Raw genomic sequence first — 17660 nt, 5'->3', positions numbered from 1 at the left:
TTCTTGATGTCCGGGGAGGAGTCCGCCAGCCACTCCTCCAGGGTCGCAGGTCTTAGGTTTAAAGGTACGTGCTTGAGGCTCTCGCCCAAGGCTGCGCGACCACCCGGCCTATCCCACAGAACGTGGGCATTATTCGGGAAGCAACCACATGTCATGCAAGCAAGAGGCCCGTCTTTTCCTTGTATGTAGTGTTGAACGTGTGGTGTAGCGTGATCTCTAATTAATTAGTGTAACAAAAGATGGTTAAAGTAGGGCTATATATTGCGTTAATTGCTTAAGAATCAACTAACCAATAATATAAACATTATATTGAACAAAGACAGCCAAGATTTATTCGAAATACAGATGTTGCACGCGCAGGGGATCTTTGTGTTTGCATTACTTCAGTTCCTTTTCTTGCACTCTATTAAAAGCATACTTACAACAATGCAGATTTTACTGGCTAGCTTCTGTTCGTGTTTACCTTGCATGCCTTCGTCGCTGCAGCAACTGAAGAAACTGAACCGCTCTCTATGATGACGCTGAAGATTTTGCCATTCCGGTGGTGTCCACGGAAAATTGATGCTTCAATCCAGGAAAACTACTTCACTAAAGCGGACATACTGTGTGCAAGGTCACACAGCAAAAACACGTGCAGGGTGAGTAATACGTGAATGGAATGCCGCACTCTACTTTGCAGAGATATCTTAAGCACGCTTCGGTACTTTGCACCGCCTCTATGAATATTGGTGACCCCTATAACTTAAAACGTCTGTGCGAATCGCTATCATGAAGAATGGCTATGACTGTGGGTGGAGCCTGTATCTTATAGGTTTTGAACGTCTATAAAGATGAAAAAGTTCGCTTCGACTGGCAAGGTGGCGCCTGCTGGTGCTGTTGTTGCATGTATAGAACTCTAGCCTATCATGCATTTCGAGTAGTTCCATTGTACCGCTAGTGTATACAGGCCTTGAAATACAAAACTACAAGCACAAGATGAGGTCTACGCCAAATCACCGTCCTTGTGGAAAATCGCCGCGCGTTTCTTCCCCTCTGACAACAATAATCAAACTGCTATTTCTTTGGATAACACGGTAAGCTCTTGAACAAGCTTCCGTGCACGGGAGACCTTGAAGCAGTTGTTTTATGCCTTCGGGAGTAAGACGTACTAATGGCTGCACCATGCGGTTCAGATCAGGGCTAATTCACAGTGTAGCATGTAGTTGGGAAACATATAGAGGATAGCACACACTGCTGTACGAGAATCGGTCTTCGATTGCTTGGGCTTCCACATTCACTGTCAAAATGCGAGCCTCCAAGTTGCCTTAATTTGCAAAAAAAAACGCACAGAATAAGTGTGGGTGCCGTATCGTTACATAAAACCAGGGAGATTTTTAAATCATCACGCCACATTACAGCGAGGAACCATGGGTAAAACGAGAGAGAGGTAAAAAAGAGCACACTTTTCTACATTCAGCGCTCTTTTTCTACTGTGTGCCTCTATTCTGCTATGTTTACCCACCGTGATGTACGCCGTATTCATGAACCAAACCCAACTGCAGCCCCTCTTTCCGACCTGTATTTTCGCTGTATTGAGAATATCTTTTTTCTGTGATTCTTGGAGTTTGTTTCAAAACATAGCGCTTGAAAATGCCTCTACGGCATTTTTTTTCATTGTCATAAGCTTCTGAAATTACGCCCAACTGCGTTTGATTAGTATCTTGCCTGCTGAGAGACAAAGTTTTGACGTCATTCAAATCAACACCTTACTTTTTTGCACAATGAATGGTTATTTTTGTCAAGTCACGCAAAATGAAAGAAGATTTCTGAAATAGAAAACGAGAATGTGAAATATAAAACCTCTCTATTTAAAGCATCGAGGAAGTTTGTACACACCACACCATAATAGCAGAAACATACCTTGCAAGCGGTTTATCAAAAGAAACCTAAATTTCATATTATGAGTAGAGCCTTTTGTTTCTTTGCTAGCCGATGAGAATGTAATGTTTTTGTTTTTACTATTTTTTGTACATCATCCTTCACAAGGGCGATGCTGGTGCTCCTTTAGTCGTATGGAACAAACATAAACACAGATTCCTGGAAGTCGGCATTCTAGCCTTTGGCCTCTCCGACAGATGCGAGAAAGCAACGGGACCTGATGTTTTCACACGAGTATCCACGTTTGTCCCCTGGATCCGAAAGGTGATCGCAGGACACAGGGGTCATCAGAACCACGGAGCGCTAATTACTGATGAATTTGAAGATTCAATGGAATATTAAAATGATTTAGCCCGCGATTTGCCATGCCTGAAAAATAAAAGAAAGTGTTATACGAGTGCATTTATTGACAGCTCAAACGATCTGTGCTGAGCGAGTTTTTAAACAAGGTCGATAAATTAAAGTATGCGTAAATAGCTAATCTTAGAAAATTCAAGATAAAATGCACTCTTGCCGGCGGGGCAAGGCGACAGGTACAACATGTACAATTTGGAACGCTACCTAAACGAGCTGTATTTAAGATACGTATTGTGTTTGACAAGGAATATTGAAATGAGATATTAGTAGGTTATTGCTTAATTGATTTGTGTTGTACTAAAAATGAACACTTACAGCAGGGCTAAACAATGAATTCGACACGAACAAATTGCAATTTAATACAAGGGGAAGTTTAGTAGCAAGCTTTTTTTTTAAATCCCGCGTGGGGCAACAAGACATAACTCTGTCGTACGAGAATGAGCCACCGCAGCGACAAAAGTCCAATTCGCGCTACTGTTGCAACAGAGCATTGGCGTTGAGACCACAGCCCGTAGAGATGCAAGAAATATCTGTAGATTCAGGTCAAAAAAGTGTCCCCCCCCCCCTCATTAACCCTAGCCTCTTCGCATAGCCCTCTATGACGACATAACGGAGCGGGGGCCTATTTTCTCCAGTTTAGCCGGGTTCGGCGGCTGCAATCACTCCCGTTCGCTAGCGCGGAAAACAAGAAATTCGGCCGCACGTAATGCTTTTGGGCTTCATGAGGTACCTCGCTCTGACAACGACGGCAACGTTAAGGAATGCGGCGGCATTGCCCGAACAGCTGTTCCCTCGTTACACAAGCAGCCTAAACCGTCGTTAATGAACCGCTGTTCACCTATAATATATATGACACGTGAAATGACAACTGGAGGAAACTGAGCTTGGCAACTTCGATTTGGTGGTTAACCGACGGCATGGCGACGTTCGTGGTGATGGTGTCAGGCGCTTTCAACAACAATGTTTTTGTGCTGTGTGACATCAGCGAAACGGGATCGATGCTAACCGCGGCTTGACGTGGCTGGCCGTAGTTAGTCGTAACCATAGTTAGCTAGCCTGCGGTACAAAGGTAATGCTATCACCTTAATATGGTACTAAGATTATCTAGGTTGTTACGTCCGAAAACGGTGATATGCTAAGACACTTCTGGAGGGCTAGGAGAATTTCGACTACTTGGGTTAATTTAGCACACACCTATTTCTGAGTACACGGGGCTCAAGCATTTTGGCCTCCATGAATTCAATGGGAGGATTTAATTTCAGCCTCCTACTTATTTTCTATTAAAAATTGTGCGGCATGTAAATATACTCCCTTTATATAACTACATACATAACGTGCATATCGTTAGCGGAACTATCGCCAGATGTACAATTTGAACAATGGTTCAAGTTTACTATTTTCTCCGATTCCGAACTTATCACTCACGGGATGACTGCTTTGTGGTAATTGTGATATAGACTGATAAAGATTGTCGTCATCATCGTCGTCGTCGTCGTGGTCGTCGTCGTCGTGGTGATCATCATCATCATCGTCATCGTCATAATCATCATAATCATCATCACCATCATCATCATCCCTATCCCAATCATCACCACTCTCAGGTGGTTTCAGTTATATAGGGAAGCATCAAGCCCTCTCCTAGTGGTATCCAGTTTATCCTATCCTGTGCCAGCTGCCTTCATTTTGTCCCCGCGAACTTCTTGATTTGTCACTCCGTTTACTATCGACCTATCTCAACTGCGTACCATTCCTTGGTAGTCACTACATTACTCCATGACTACCGTCTATTTGTCTGTTTTATAATATACGTGCAAACCCTGGTCTATTTTTTTCCCTTGATGTCAACTATAGGGTATCTGCTACTCCTGCTGCTTCTCTGGCCCAATCTGCCGTCCTACGAGCTCTTATGTTGCTCCTACGAATTAAAGTTTCATTGCACACTGCATGATCCTAAGCTTTACCTCTAGTTGCTTTTTTACGCTTCATGTTTCAGCCCCGTTTGTTGTAACTGGCAGTTGAAGTGATTATAGATTATCTCTTTATAGACTGTGGCAGATTTTCTGATATTTAAGTGCGTTTTTCGAGTGTGCTCCAGCCCATGCCTATTCAGTGAATTTTGTTTTCGTGCGTAGGCACTTTTCTGAGTAGTTGTCTTAGGTATATATATTTTTGTATACGTTCCAACGTATGGTTTCCAATTGGAAAGTGCTCCTTCTTGGCCAGGCTGTTCAAGCCTTATCTTCGTTTTCATGAAACCATACTACAGGCTCATTTGAGCACTTTCTTGGTTTATTTTTCCAATCATTTTTTTTGCACATTGTTGCTATTGTAATAGAAGAGTTGGTATTGAGACGTTCTCAGTTAACCTTGATTCTTGTATTTTTTCCAGTCTAGCTGTTTAAATAATCTATTTAAGGTTGAAGCGATCAGCATGGTTGATGTTGTATTTTCTTGTCTGCCTTCTTTTTAAAAGCGAATCATTTCTTAGTGAACTTCGGCGACTTTGAGCGCATCTATCTATCTAGCCGCCTACGACATTTAGCTCTGCTGGCCGTTTCAATAATCGTATCGATACCAAACTTGGTATGACATAACATGACTATGTGAAGAACATATTTGACTAGTCATAACATAAAAATCATATGTATGTCATGGATGCCATGATTTACATTTCATGGTCCTGCAGCTCTCGCGGTGGTTTTGTTCACACGGCATCTTGCAAAACCGCTATGGTATGGCATGATTGCCTGGCGAACACAAGCGACAGGTCATAACAGGAAAATCATGACATGCGTGTCATGTAACAACATGGTTACAAGCCACGATTATGATGCGCTCGTGGCCGTTTCACTAGCGCCACATATACCAAATTTGTTATACAGTACGTGAATGGATAACGAATGTATGTGACTGGTGCAAATATGATGACCATGAGATGCGAGTCATGTAACAACATGACTACATGCCACTCTCATGATGCGCTGGCGGCCGTTTCGCTAGCATCACTTATACCAAATTTGGTATTGCGGGACCTGAAGGGATGACGAAGGTATGACACTGGTGCAAACATGATACACATGAGATGTGTGTCATGCAACAACATGACTACATGCTACGCTCATGATGCGCTCGCGGCCGTTTCGCTAGCTTCTCATGTACCAAACTTGGTATTACGTGACGCGAACGGACGACGTAGGTAAATGAGACATCGAAACATGATAATCACGACATGCGTGTCATGTAACAGCATGACTACATGTCACACTGATGATGTGCTGGCGGCCGTATCGCTAGCTTGACCATGTACCAAACTCGGCTTTACGCGACGCCAATAGATGACGAAGGTATGTCACTGGCGCAAACATGATAATTATGAGATAGGTGTCATGTGATTTTATCACTACATGTCATGTGAGAACCTGATTACGCCAACACATTTCGATGAGACGCGGTGCGCGTGCTCGCCGGCGTTCATTTCATCGCGTCATGCCGGCGTTGCAACGCCAGGCGAAGGTCCTGCCATATTTACTCGCAGGCGCCACCGCGCAGCGTTGCTTTGACGCATGCGCATTTCAGGTCGTCCGGCATCCCTCCGTCATGAAAAGAGGCAGACGCAGTTCTGTCACAGAGAAAGAAGAAGACAAGAGCGGACACCCCGCGAAACCTGGCCTTAGGAAGTGCGTGACGACTACGTAACGAACTAGTGCTCTCACCATACGTCAGAAAGCGCAGGCGCAAAAAGAAAAACAGTTATAATCAATGCAACAGAATCGTTTTTACAAAATAATAATTATACGCCCAAATTTGGTATGTTCTTTATACATAAAAACAATTTATTCAACACACCTTATGCGATTATTTTTCTTCAGCCGTACTGTCATAAACACCATCTACCCAGCGACAAGCCCATGCATGACTGACAGCGAGAAGCTTTCGTCGCTTTCGTCAACGTCGGCTGCGTCGGCGTTTTCGTGCGTGAGTTAACAGGTGAGGCACGTTTTCAAGCGAAGCTTGTTGAATGACATGTTGTTGGTCTTGTTGGGTCATTTTTTCAGAAAACGGTTACACTTTCGCGAATAAGACACCATGCAACAAACATAGAAAATGCTGCCATATCCACGAAGTGAATGATGATGAGTGGGCGAAGCTCCGGAGGTAAACCTGGTAAACTATGAATCCTCCGTACATTTTGCCTACTCGATTTTATTGCAACGCTCCCCCTAGCGTACGTCGCCGCACTATATCGAACGATGACACGCGCCATATGTGGCATCATTCCTATTTTATAACACCTCGCATCTTTCATAATCAACTACACGTACCGCCGTCTAGTTTATAACATCTTGCATCTTTTGGACGGACGGACGGACGGACGGACGGACGGATGGATGGACAGATGGACGGACGGACGGACGGACGGACGGATGAACGGACGGACGGACGGATGGACGGACAAATGGACGGACGGATGGACGGACGGATGGACGGACGGACGAATGGACGGATGGACGGATGGATGGATGGATGGACGGAAGGACGGACGGACGGACGGATGGATGGATGGACGGATGGAAGGACGGATGGACGGACGGATGGATGGATGGATGGATGGACGGACGGATGGACGGACGGACGGACGGATGGATGGATGGATAGATGGATGGATGGATGGATGGATGGATGGATGGATGGATGGATGGATGGACGGACGGACGGATGGACGGATGGACGGATGGATATGGCTGTACCCTTTAGATCGGGCGGTGGCTAGCGTAATACTTAGAACTGAACGAGAGGTGGCAACATACAGGGGACGCACAGCCCACGCCTTAAGGAGCTTCGCTCCTAAAAGATGCACACACACACGTTGCGCTTCATGTGTGCGAGTTTGTTTCTTACGTGGCATCTCATTCACGCAGTTGTAACCTTTTTCTGAAGCTTGTAAGGACTGGGAGGTTCGCTAAAAAGAAAGTTTGTGGCTCTATGCGGCGGCTAGACGGGAACATTGTGCAACGTATGCAGTATAGCAAAGGCGGCACGGCGTCAAGCCGAGGCGACGCGTGCTGCGTCTGCCACGGACGCGAGCGTCTGTGCGCTGAGCGTAGCTGGGCAGCTAGGTCATAGGCTCGGTGCAAAATATTGAGAAGCATTCGCTGGGCCTCGCATGCTTCACGACGCGTTTCCCGAAGGCTCGGAACACGAATAATTCTTGGTGTGCCGGAGGCAAATCTGGACTAGCCAAGTGGCCATCTTCGTTTTTTCGCTAGCCTTGTGCCACTAGTGCAAGCTGCTCACAAATTTTTTTGACGTTTCCAATATAATTTTACCGCATAAATTTCAACTACGATTTTTCTTCCCAAGGTACTGCTGATACTGCGTACGTACGAAGGTGTTCTAAAGTTCCCAGGCCGCGATACCATTGCATTACAAGGGATAGCGGCCTGGAAACTTCTGAAGATCTTTGTACGTGGTCTTGACGTATATCTTTGCAAGTCAGAGTTTTATGGGTCAGAGATGTATCACTGGTTTTGTATTGTGCATCGATTAGCTAATCATTCAAAGGGGTTTGTTGGTACACTTACGACGTGCACATATCTTTTTCGTAATTTGACAGCGAAGCATCCACTTACTAACATTTTCAGACCGCGCTGACGCCATGCCGTCCGGCGGTCCAAGCTACGGCAGCTACTGCTGTGTATCGTGGTGCTTCAACAATGGCAGAACCCACAAGAAGCCTGGGACGAGTTTCTTCCGCATACCACGGGATGACAGGTGTGTTAAAGCTTTTGTATGGTTTGCATGTCTTTAGGCTTACTGTTCGTACTTGCTCAGTGAGGGTAACAATAAAAAATCACTATTCAAGCACTTCCCCTTTCAGCTGATAGTTCATCGCCAATGCAGGATGAAAGCATGGATGCAGTATGCTGGACGCGATGATCTCCTTAGTAAGCCGGCCAGCCTATTCTACGCAACGTACAGGGTTTGTAGCGACCATTTTGCTGCTCAAAGTTTCATGGACCCTGGGCACACAAGGCTTAAAAGAATAACTGTTCCCAGTGTGCAACCAGCTGCACCATGTAAGTGATTGACTGAAACTCAAATATGTGCAATAGCAGCCACTTGTATTGAATCAGTGGCGACAGTTAACCGTGAAGATCTCTGTAGCCGATGGAGAAGCCTCACTATAGAAGTAACACTTGGAAAGTCTTAAATTTTGTGAATTGTGGGCTATTACCTTCCTAACAGCAGCTTTACATTTCTGTCGTTTTTTGATGCTCTTGACCTGCGCAACTTGTTTTAAAAGACTTTAAAGGGCTATTTCACGTTATCTTCAAGCCTGAGTGCACATGTACGTAAACCTTTCATCAGTGAAAGCTGCCACTGTTTGAATACCTGAATTTTGAATACCTGTTAACACGCAGGCTTCAACAGGATCCTCTGGAGAACATATTTGGCCACATTAGGCGAAAACAGGGTTGCAACACCAACCCCAATGTAGCACAATTTATTTGTGGCCTGAAGCACATCTGTATAAGAAAACTATTCAAGCTGTCAGAATACGGAAATGTCGAGGATGATGAATGTGACCTCCTCCAGGAGCAGCTCTCGTCATTCTCCCTCACCAGTGCGTCTCTTGTGGATAATGAGGAGTGTGCACAGCCACAGCCTGACGACTTTCCCGCTCTAGACGATCTCTTTGAACTTGCGACAAACGTTCACTCCCATATTATCGATGACTCCACTGCATATTATGTAGCTGGTTTTCTCATCAAACACTTCCTTCGGAATGCATGTGACGGTTGCAGTTGCCCACAGTTACTGAAAGACGACAGTGAGACACTTAAGGGTACCCACCAGTATTTCACAATGCTCAAAGCATACCACGTCCCCAGCAAACTTTTTGGGAATCTCACTGTGCCATCAGAAGCAGCTTTTGCATACGTACAACAACTTGAATCTCACTTTCTTGCCATAATTGAGGCCACTGCACATCACCTGAAAGTGTGCGATGTTTTGTATCACCATCTGTCAAGTGTTGCCGATTTTCATTTTTGCTCTGCTGGGTGTCGAGCGAAGTTTCTGAAAATGTTTTGCCGGGTTCGTTTATGTTGGCATGTGCGTTTTGTGAACCGAAACTTAGATAGGGTTAGGTTCCAGTCTTCAATCTCAGGCATACAGCTTGACAAGTTCAAAGGTTAGCAATTAGCGGCGGGTTTACACTAAAGTATTCGAGTTGAGCCGAATCCTGCAATAGCTTTGTTATGTTATTACTTCGCTACAGCAGACTTCATTATGGTCTTATATGCTTATATTCAGCTCAACTGGAATAGCCACTCCTTCGTTGCATACATTGTTTAGGTTACCCGCTATGAGGAGTAGGGACACTGTGTATTCGCTCGAAGTGATTTGCATAACCTTAAAAAGAATGTTGGGTATCCTGTCTGTATTTTTGTAGCAAATGCGGGCGAACTGTACACTTTACTGTGGCTCGCTTGGTCACTGTGTATGCTTTATCTCTCCAGCTCAAGTAATATATCGATAACAAAACCGCTTGTTGAAATGTCTTCGAGCGGGTGAGGAACACAGTATGAAGTGGGCACGGTTCACGTTATCACGCTTTTCGTATTTTAGTTTCTCATCAACCTCTTCATCTCGCCCATCAAAATTTTCAAAAGAATACTCAAACTTGTAGCGTTTGATGGGGCTGCGGACGCTGCCATTTTATTTTTATATAGCTTTTGAGTGATAACGTACGATGTAGAGCCTTTGTGAAAAATAGTGAGCCAAAGTGGTTTCCTTCTGCCATTTATTAACCCTGTAATACCGCTCTCGTAGCACCAATTAAGGTCCACAATTCTGGATAAGTGATGACTACAATCTATTTTAGCTCGCAAGCGTCACAGCAACACCCAGACGCAAATCACTTGGGATCTTAAGTTTTTGATGAAGGCGACGCATAACAAAAGCCACAAAACCTGCCAGTGTTGTAGCATAAAGTTTGTCTTTCACGTAGTGAGCAAGCTGCAAAGCCCTACCTTTCTGAGGACAAGCAGGCAGCAAGTCTGCTTTTTTTCATTTTTGACTAGCTGTTCTTAAGCACAGCCAGCACACTGCGCCTTTGCCTTTCTGCTATATTGTGTCGTGTGGTTTCTGTGTGCTCTTTTTTTATATGCATTATTTCGGTTAACCCCAGGCGTGATTCGCGACTTCATTCCTGTGTATATGTCACTTCTTCCTTCTTCATCAGCATTGTGCGCTGTGTTTTTGCCATAGATCCTCACTTACCCACTGGCCCAGTGTGTCATACATCACCAGCTTCTCGGCTTCTGCCAACTCTAGCGATGTGTGCGTTGTCTGTGTTCTCTCTGTATTTGTTACAATTTATTTGTAAGGCGAGATGCATTTGTTGTCTACCTTTGTCATATGGTGCTTTTTATATTTTCAGACTCTACCTTGCCTTTGAATAAAACTTTGAAACTTTGAAACGGATACTCTGTCTCTTTCACTGATATATACATTGATCACTCGTTCCAAAAGAAAACACAAGCGCAATGAATAAAACCGTAGTGAATTATCATTACCTGCATTTCTTTTTATTATAACTTAATCGAAATAAAAATTACGTCACGACCGATTCGCATGAACCACTGAACAAAACAAAACAGGGAATCACTGAATCAAAACGACCTACAAAAACTATTCATTTGGGCGATGAATAGTGGTCTGAAATCATGAACTTTCGTCATAGCCAAACGTTGGTTATGCAAAGTAATTCAAAATTTGCGCCAGTGAAACCGAAACAGGAAGCGCACGCCACTTGCTCTCACCAACCACTAGGTGTGCTAGGGTCGATTGGGCCGCTGGGGTCTACGGGAGTGTCCACTCTTAACCATTATTTCTCTATGGTTCTGTGTGGGTAACGCATCGGCTCGAAATGCAGCATGTCACATTTCGCGCCGGTTGTCATCGGGCTGCGCCGACGGACGATGGTCGGCCCGGTCGCGCCTGGCGTCCGTCGCTGTGCCTAGCGTCCGTGCGCGTCAATGTTACGTTGAAGTACATTGAGCCCTTCATGACGCGCTTGAAGCCGTTTCGCTATCTCCACATGTACGAAATTTAGTGTTACGTGACGTCAATGAATGACATAAGTATATGACTGGTGCAAACTCTATAATTCTGACACGCGTGTCAGTAAAATCATGACAACATACCCGCTCATAGCGTGCTCACGGCTGTTTCGCTAACTTCACATATACTAAAGTTGGTATCACGTATTGTGAATAGATGACGAAGGTAAAAGACACATCCAAACATGATAAACATGGCACAAAAGTCATGTGCGGCATTATTTACCTCGCCTCATAATGTTGTGCTCATTTTAAAGTGACATATCAACATTTGTCATTCGTGCTTCGCATATCATCGACTCCCGCTGTACGTGGAATCTGCCAATTTTTATTGCTATTTTATCACCTTCACTGTGGAGACATGCCTGTAGGTTTTTGTGTAGATGTGTGCTAAGGTATTCAAATAGGCTCTAGGGGCTTCACGTCAACTTAAGTGCTTGTAGGAGGCTGCTGGTACTACTACTGAGTCGAATACCTCGTAGCAGTGCATCGAAGTTACATAAAGGGGTTCCTTGTATGCAGCAGTTGTCTCGAATACTTGATTTATTACGTGAATATGATCCAGTGTAGAGTACGCTGCCTTTCTTGAAGGGGGCTTTCCCTTCGGTTGGGGAAGGCAAGCGTTTCTATGAATTTTTTTGAAAATTTTAAGTTGTATGTTGACCAGTTTACTTTCGATTAAACTCTTCATCAGAGTCAGATTTCCACATATACTTGTAAACTTTGGCAGGAAAAAAACAGACATGATGATTAGGGCACAGTTCGTCTTAAGTATTCGTCTAGTTCGCCGACTTTCACAATTACGCATTGTTTTCATATTTTTTACTACCACCCGCCTCTCTACCACTCTGTAGACATATTCAAGACCACTGACGCTTATCGCTTTGTGGGCTATCAGTAGCTCGCCATCTGCTTTGACGCCACGGCCGCGATGGTCCGGGTGCTTTATCTCGCTACTGGCTTCACTGAACCGAAGCCGTATGTGTTCTTGCGGTATGCGTTTGCTTTTCTTGCGAGCTCTTTCACTATCCTGCCTTAAGAACGAGCTCTAAAAATGTTCACTGTAAAAAAAAAAGGCCATCGCACCAGCTTCAGCTTTGAAGGTCCACGGAAAAGGGGTGCACCTGATTTTTTGTATTTGTGTTGCTTCTATGTTAGAATTACAGTAAAATCTCGTTAACTAGTTTCCTGTTAATTTAAAAAATAAGACATTTTGGACGGACACTCTTGACTTGGTTCACATATTCATTGTTCAAGACCGTCAAACTTTCATCAATTCACTCATAGTGCACGCTCCAATCTGGTTAATTAGTATGATCTTCAGGGCACGCCACGCTTAATCGCTGAAAAGGTGCGATGCAAAGAGGGACAACAGCGTTCAAGGAAAACCGAATAAAGGCGGCAGAGCCCGCATCGACATCGTTATCAGCGTGAAGCGAGCGATGAGGACGGTAACGACGTTTCGGGCAAGCACGTTTCGAGTTTGTTAAAACAATGGTGAAAACAATGGCGGCTCCATTAGGAACAGTCTCAAGAGTGGCGAAAGTTGCGGCTTTGACGACACTGTTATAGAAAATAGGTACATGACTTACGTATTCATCAAGAAAATGAAAGCTTATTGATCTAGAAACTTTTGTTTATTGTTTTCTCAAAATTTTTATAGCTCAGAGTTTGATTATTTCCGACATTTTCTCCAGTCTCATGAAAGCTTTTGGTGTGGATTACTCTGGGCTACCAAACTAGGCCCAACCCCTTTTCTTGCGAAAAAGAACATTGCTTGAATATTAGAGAATTTCCAATATAAGCAAACATTAGACACTATCTAGCATCACTTACTCAGCACTGTCTAACTGTCAGAAACAGTCACCTAAAAAGATGCACTGCAATAAAGAGGAGCTTCAATGAAACGTCGTTCGGGTCTAGTTGGCGCATATTCCTGAGGTCGATTCTTATAAAGCATATTGCTGAGGTTGATTCCTAGTACATATTCTTGGGCCTGGAGCAGCGCTTGTGCCATTTTGTTTCTTCTTCGGGCGGCGTCTTGTGTGCGCAACTTTTTCTTTTTTCCTACAGTACAAGAAGACAGATTTCGTTGCGAGATTTTTTAGCAAAATGACCGACGATGACTTAATTTAACAATTACAGGCAGCAGTTACGTAAGAAGATCTAAGTATGAACACTGCATATACCACACACCGCAGCTTTGTGAGGTTGCTCTAATCAGCCCCACTCCCACCGACTATAGCTACAGATGATCATGAGAGCTGTGAACTAAGTGAACGGCTACGGTTGGTTACTAATGATAGATCCGAAGTCGAAGTCCAAAGTTAGGACTATTTACGCGATAAACTGTGATCACTTTTTTTTCTGTCTATCTGCTTTCCATATACCATATCCGGGATCAGCCGCTCCACATTCGAGCTGAGTTTCGCTAAGTTAGGTGACTAGACACGTACTAATAGTTGAGAAGGATGAACCTCACCTGTGCGAAGCAATTGTTGGCACCTGCTGTAAAGGCTGATGCTTGTCACGCCAGTCAACTGAACCCCTCGCTCCAGCTCGGCAACCCGAATATCGCTGACAGAAATAGGATCTCGTAGATGGCACAAAGAATCCCACACACAGTAATGAGGCCTCTTCACTGTAACACCATGCTGCAGCGCATCTACCAGCTAATAAACATACGCAGTAGAGTGAAAAATAATGTAGATGCAAAGAACTCATTGCGCATGCGCATGCATGGGGCGCCGCAAGTTAATACTACACACGTGCGATCTAAGTGATAGACAAATGTTGGGAAATGTCAACTTGCCTGTAGGGGGGCGTCACTGATAGCCCAGAGCGGCTCGTAACACGTTTACCCTAAGGGTACACGCGAAATACAACTACGCAGTTCCATGCAAGAGACATACAAGAACAGTAATCCATCTCTTTTACACTATTGTAATCTGTCTTTTTGCACAATTATTCACAACAGCAGGCCACCAATCACTCTCGCACAAACTAATTCACCCACACCATCTGACATCTGCTAGTGTATTCGAACTCAAGCCAGCAGCACAAGTATGCGGTGCCACATCAGGTTGGCTGATATGGTGCTTCACTTTAACGCATTATTGATTTATATAAGGAGCTACAATAGGGCACCTTTTGAAAGCCAGCATAAAGATTGTTTTTGCTAATTTGTCGCCATCAGGTTGAGACAAAAATAGGAGATTTCAATTCATTCATCTCTTCCCCCCCCCTTTTTTTTTGCTGATACCAGCACACGCTATGCCACACAATCGACATAAAAAAAGAAAATGGTATTATGACTTTCTTCTCGTAACAACCTGCAAAAGTAACTTTGCTTTCTGGGAGTAAACATAAGAAGTACACAGTTCTTGAAATCTAACACGTTGGATTTTTGGCTGTGATTTTACTTCACAGTCAGCGTGGCTGTAACACTGCTCTTTAAACAATGGCTAGATAACTCTGACTGTGTAACGGAATAATGGCGCCAGAAAGAAGCACCCCCCCCTCTTCCCACTGTTGGTAATTAGGGGGGGGGCGGAGTCACCTCCCTCACCCCCCCCCCTCAGGTGCACGTATATGTTTCCCGAGTCCTTCCATGCACTTTTTATACTGTTGTGGGGCAGAAAGTATGAAGAGTTGGCAAACCTAACTAGTTTATTGCCTCCAAAACTGACTAAGCTTTTGAATTCTAGGAAGGCCTGGCAAAAATGTAGTTAATTCTGGCTATAGCTGAATAAGCGACTCCCGATGCTGCGTTATGCCAGCTAGCGTAAAGAAGTCTTCTCTTCCCTGTTTTCACAGCTAGTATTCATTCAAAGCCTATAATTTATTTGATTTTGCTGCAGGAATTTTATGACTAAGTGTTTTATACGTGCATGCATATACATAACAGGAGACATCTGTAGTCTAGTCAAAGCAGCCACTTGCGTGGAAGTTTATTCAATATATTCTAAATGCCTAATCAAACTTCTTGCCAAGTTTTTTTATTGTTCTTTATTGTAAAAGAATATATTAGTTTAATGATGTTTTCTTGACAACGTAATGAAGTTGTGATGTTTTTTTTTTCAGATCCACGATCTGATCCACATCATATTTCGGATCCAAGGAACGCAATGCGACACTCTGGTGTGCACATTAGGATGGTAGTACTTAGTACAGCCCACTGAGAAAGAAATGACGCCAACTTGAAAGAACTTGCGAAGACTCTTTCTCCAGATCACCACTGGGCCTCCAGAGTCACCCTGCATGGACGCCAAATATGAGAAAGACACCAAGCAGAAGTGCAAGTGAGGAATCATTACGTGGCTCCAGCTGTGGGGTTGACTGCAAATTGAGAGAGCATATTTCTAGGCAGCTTCGAAGCTGGCAACTTCTTGTTTTGGAATAAAAGTGGACTTTGCGCTCAGGTTTATCAGAATCTTATAAAGGGTGTTACAGTGCCAGCCTGCTGACAAATTGGGTGGTACTTGTCAAACAATCCGAATATTGACGGATAATGGCAAAGTAAACGCTTCCTTGCTACACAAAAAATTACCGTTATTTTAGGCGTAGTGGGCACCTCGCAAATGTACTTGCATTAGTTGCCAAAGGATAATGTTAACTTATGTAATATAGCCTAGCTTGCGAAAGAGTAAAATAGCGAATATGTATGACATAGAGCAGATTTCGTAACAAGTAGGTAGAGTAAAGCTCCCAATCGATTGCGAACAGCTCAGTCATAATACTTCATCGTCAGCTAGCGCATCAACAATGTGTCCCTAACGCCTTGCAAATTTGTAGCGGGTATCTTGCTTCTACAAAGAACAACTAACAATGATAATTTTGCACTTATCCTCATCAACAAGAGTATGAACATTTATAACGTAGTGGGTGTGATGTAAGTGCAGTAGTCAGCTGAAGACTGTTTAGATACTGTTTTAGAGAGGTTTCTTACAGCTTTCGCCGTCGTGAGACTGTACTTCTCATAGCTTGCTGGCCCTGCGCCTTTTTTAAAGACGATTGTCTTTCTTGGGTACCTTCAACGCGAAAACTTCAGTCTGACCTTAACGGTACCCTAAACCGCACCAAAGTGGCCAAACCATACTCCAAATGGCCGAACCCATCCGCAACACCCGCCAATGTTGCTCAAGATTCAGCGATCAAACTTGTGGGATTGTCAATTAAAAGGCAATTATTGCGCATATCTGAGGCACCATAAAAACACGTCAGGATTCTGTATGTGTGTCTCTTACTAGAAAAGGCATACATAAGTAATTATAAGGACCGTAGCGTTTGTCACGTAGCGCTGACAGTGCAACGTTTGCACGAAAAGGCAAGCATTTGCAACGCTTTGCTAAGACGACACGGTGGTGACACCTACCCGTCGTCTTGCGCTCTACACTTTATCACTTCAGAGACGGACGCGCACATCACAGGCTTCGTTTTCTAGGATAACTGCCAGATAGTGCTCACGTCTCACGGGTGACGTGACTTGATGCGCTCATTCACCTCCGGTGCACGCTCTAGGCACTCTAACGCAGCGCCTCCAGAATACCATTCACCGATTTTCTTGCGCAGAACATCAAATAAACGTTTAGTTCACTCTCTTCAGACTCAAGACTATCGTCTTTCGACGACACTGGCAGTGTAACATGCGGACATGGGGCCAATGTTTTTTTTTTCTTTTTAATCCACTCCCTCTACATCCTATGTTAAACTATGGTCAGCTTTCTGTGAAGGCTGCGACAAAGTTTAGACTTACCCTAACCAAAGAAAAACATTGAAGCAACTTGAAAATTACACTGGATGATTATAAAAAGTTGATATGGTAAACTGTGCTCCTAAATCTTTGCTCGAGCATTCGCTATAAAACTAACGCCTCGAAAACAAATTTGACCATATTTGGAAGAGGTAGGGCTTGCCTGACAGACTCCCTTGCCGTTCGTTTCTGTGCATATGACTTCAGCACCGGTGAAATACTGCTGCACCCACGGGTTGAAGGCTGGCGAGCACCTCCAAAAAGGCAAGAATTTCGTCTCGAGGTAGCGAAGTCTATCCGTACTCTTGCCACCTGAGTTACACAAAAACACTCTGTAAAGCCGCATCGTTCACAAATTTCTTGAGCATTGATAAAGAATTAAGAGCACCATTAAGGGCTCGTCTCTCATACTTAGACATGACACAAGTAATCATGAAGGCTAGTAGCCTTGCCGTCCTGGCTACTAGCGGCGCTCAATAGCTCAACGAGGGGATTAAACGCGCATA

The 17660-nt window shown here is 44.1% G+C and overlaps 2 long non-coding RNA genes across 2 annotated transcripts; one reads left to right on the top strand and one right to left on the bottom strand.

Moving 5' to 3' along the window:
- The first annotated feature begins 6219 nt into the window (after positions 1 to 6219).
- On the top strand, positions 6220 to 8047 carry LOC142795014 (uncharacterized). The gene is made up of 2 exons (XR_012892693.1): positions 6220 to 6261; positions 7917 to 8047. It is a non-coding gene; the product is annotated as an uncharacterized LOC142795014 (long non-coding RNA).
- Positions 8048 to 13017: 4970 nt separating this feature from the next.
- LOC119165792 (uncharacterized) lies at positions 13018 to 14133 on the bottom strand. The gene is made up of 2 exons (XR_005109014.2): positions 13885 to 14133; positions 13018 to 13469 (listed from the first exon to the last, which is right to left on the bottom strand). It is a non-coding gene; the product is annotated as an uncharacterized LOC119165792 (long non-coding RNA).
- Positions 14134 to 17660: the final 3527 nt, after the last annotated feature.

This window comes from Rhipicephalus microplus, unplaced genomic scaffold (genome assembly GCF_043290135.1).
Source record: "Rhipicephalus microplus isolate Deutch F79 unplaced genomic scaffold, USDA_Rmic scaffold_530, whole genome shotgun sequence".
Taxonomy (NCBI): Eukaryota; Metazoa; Arthropoda; class Arachnida; order Ixodida; family Ixodidae; genus Rhipicephalus; species Rhipicephalus microplus.
This window is presented reverse-complemented; position numbering and strand designations above follow the sequence as displayed.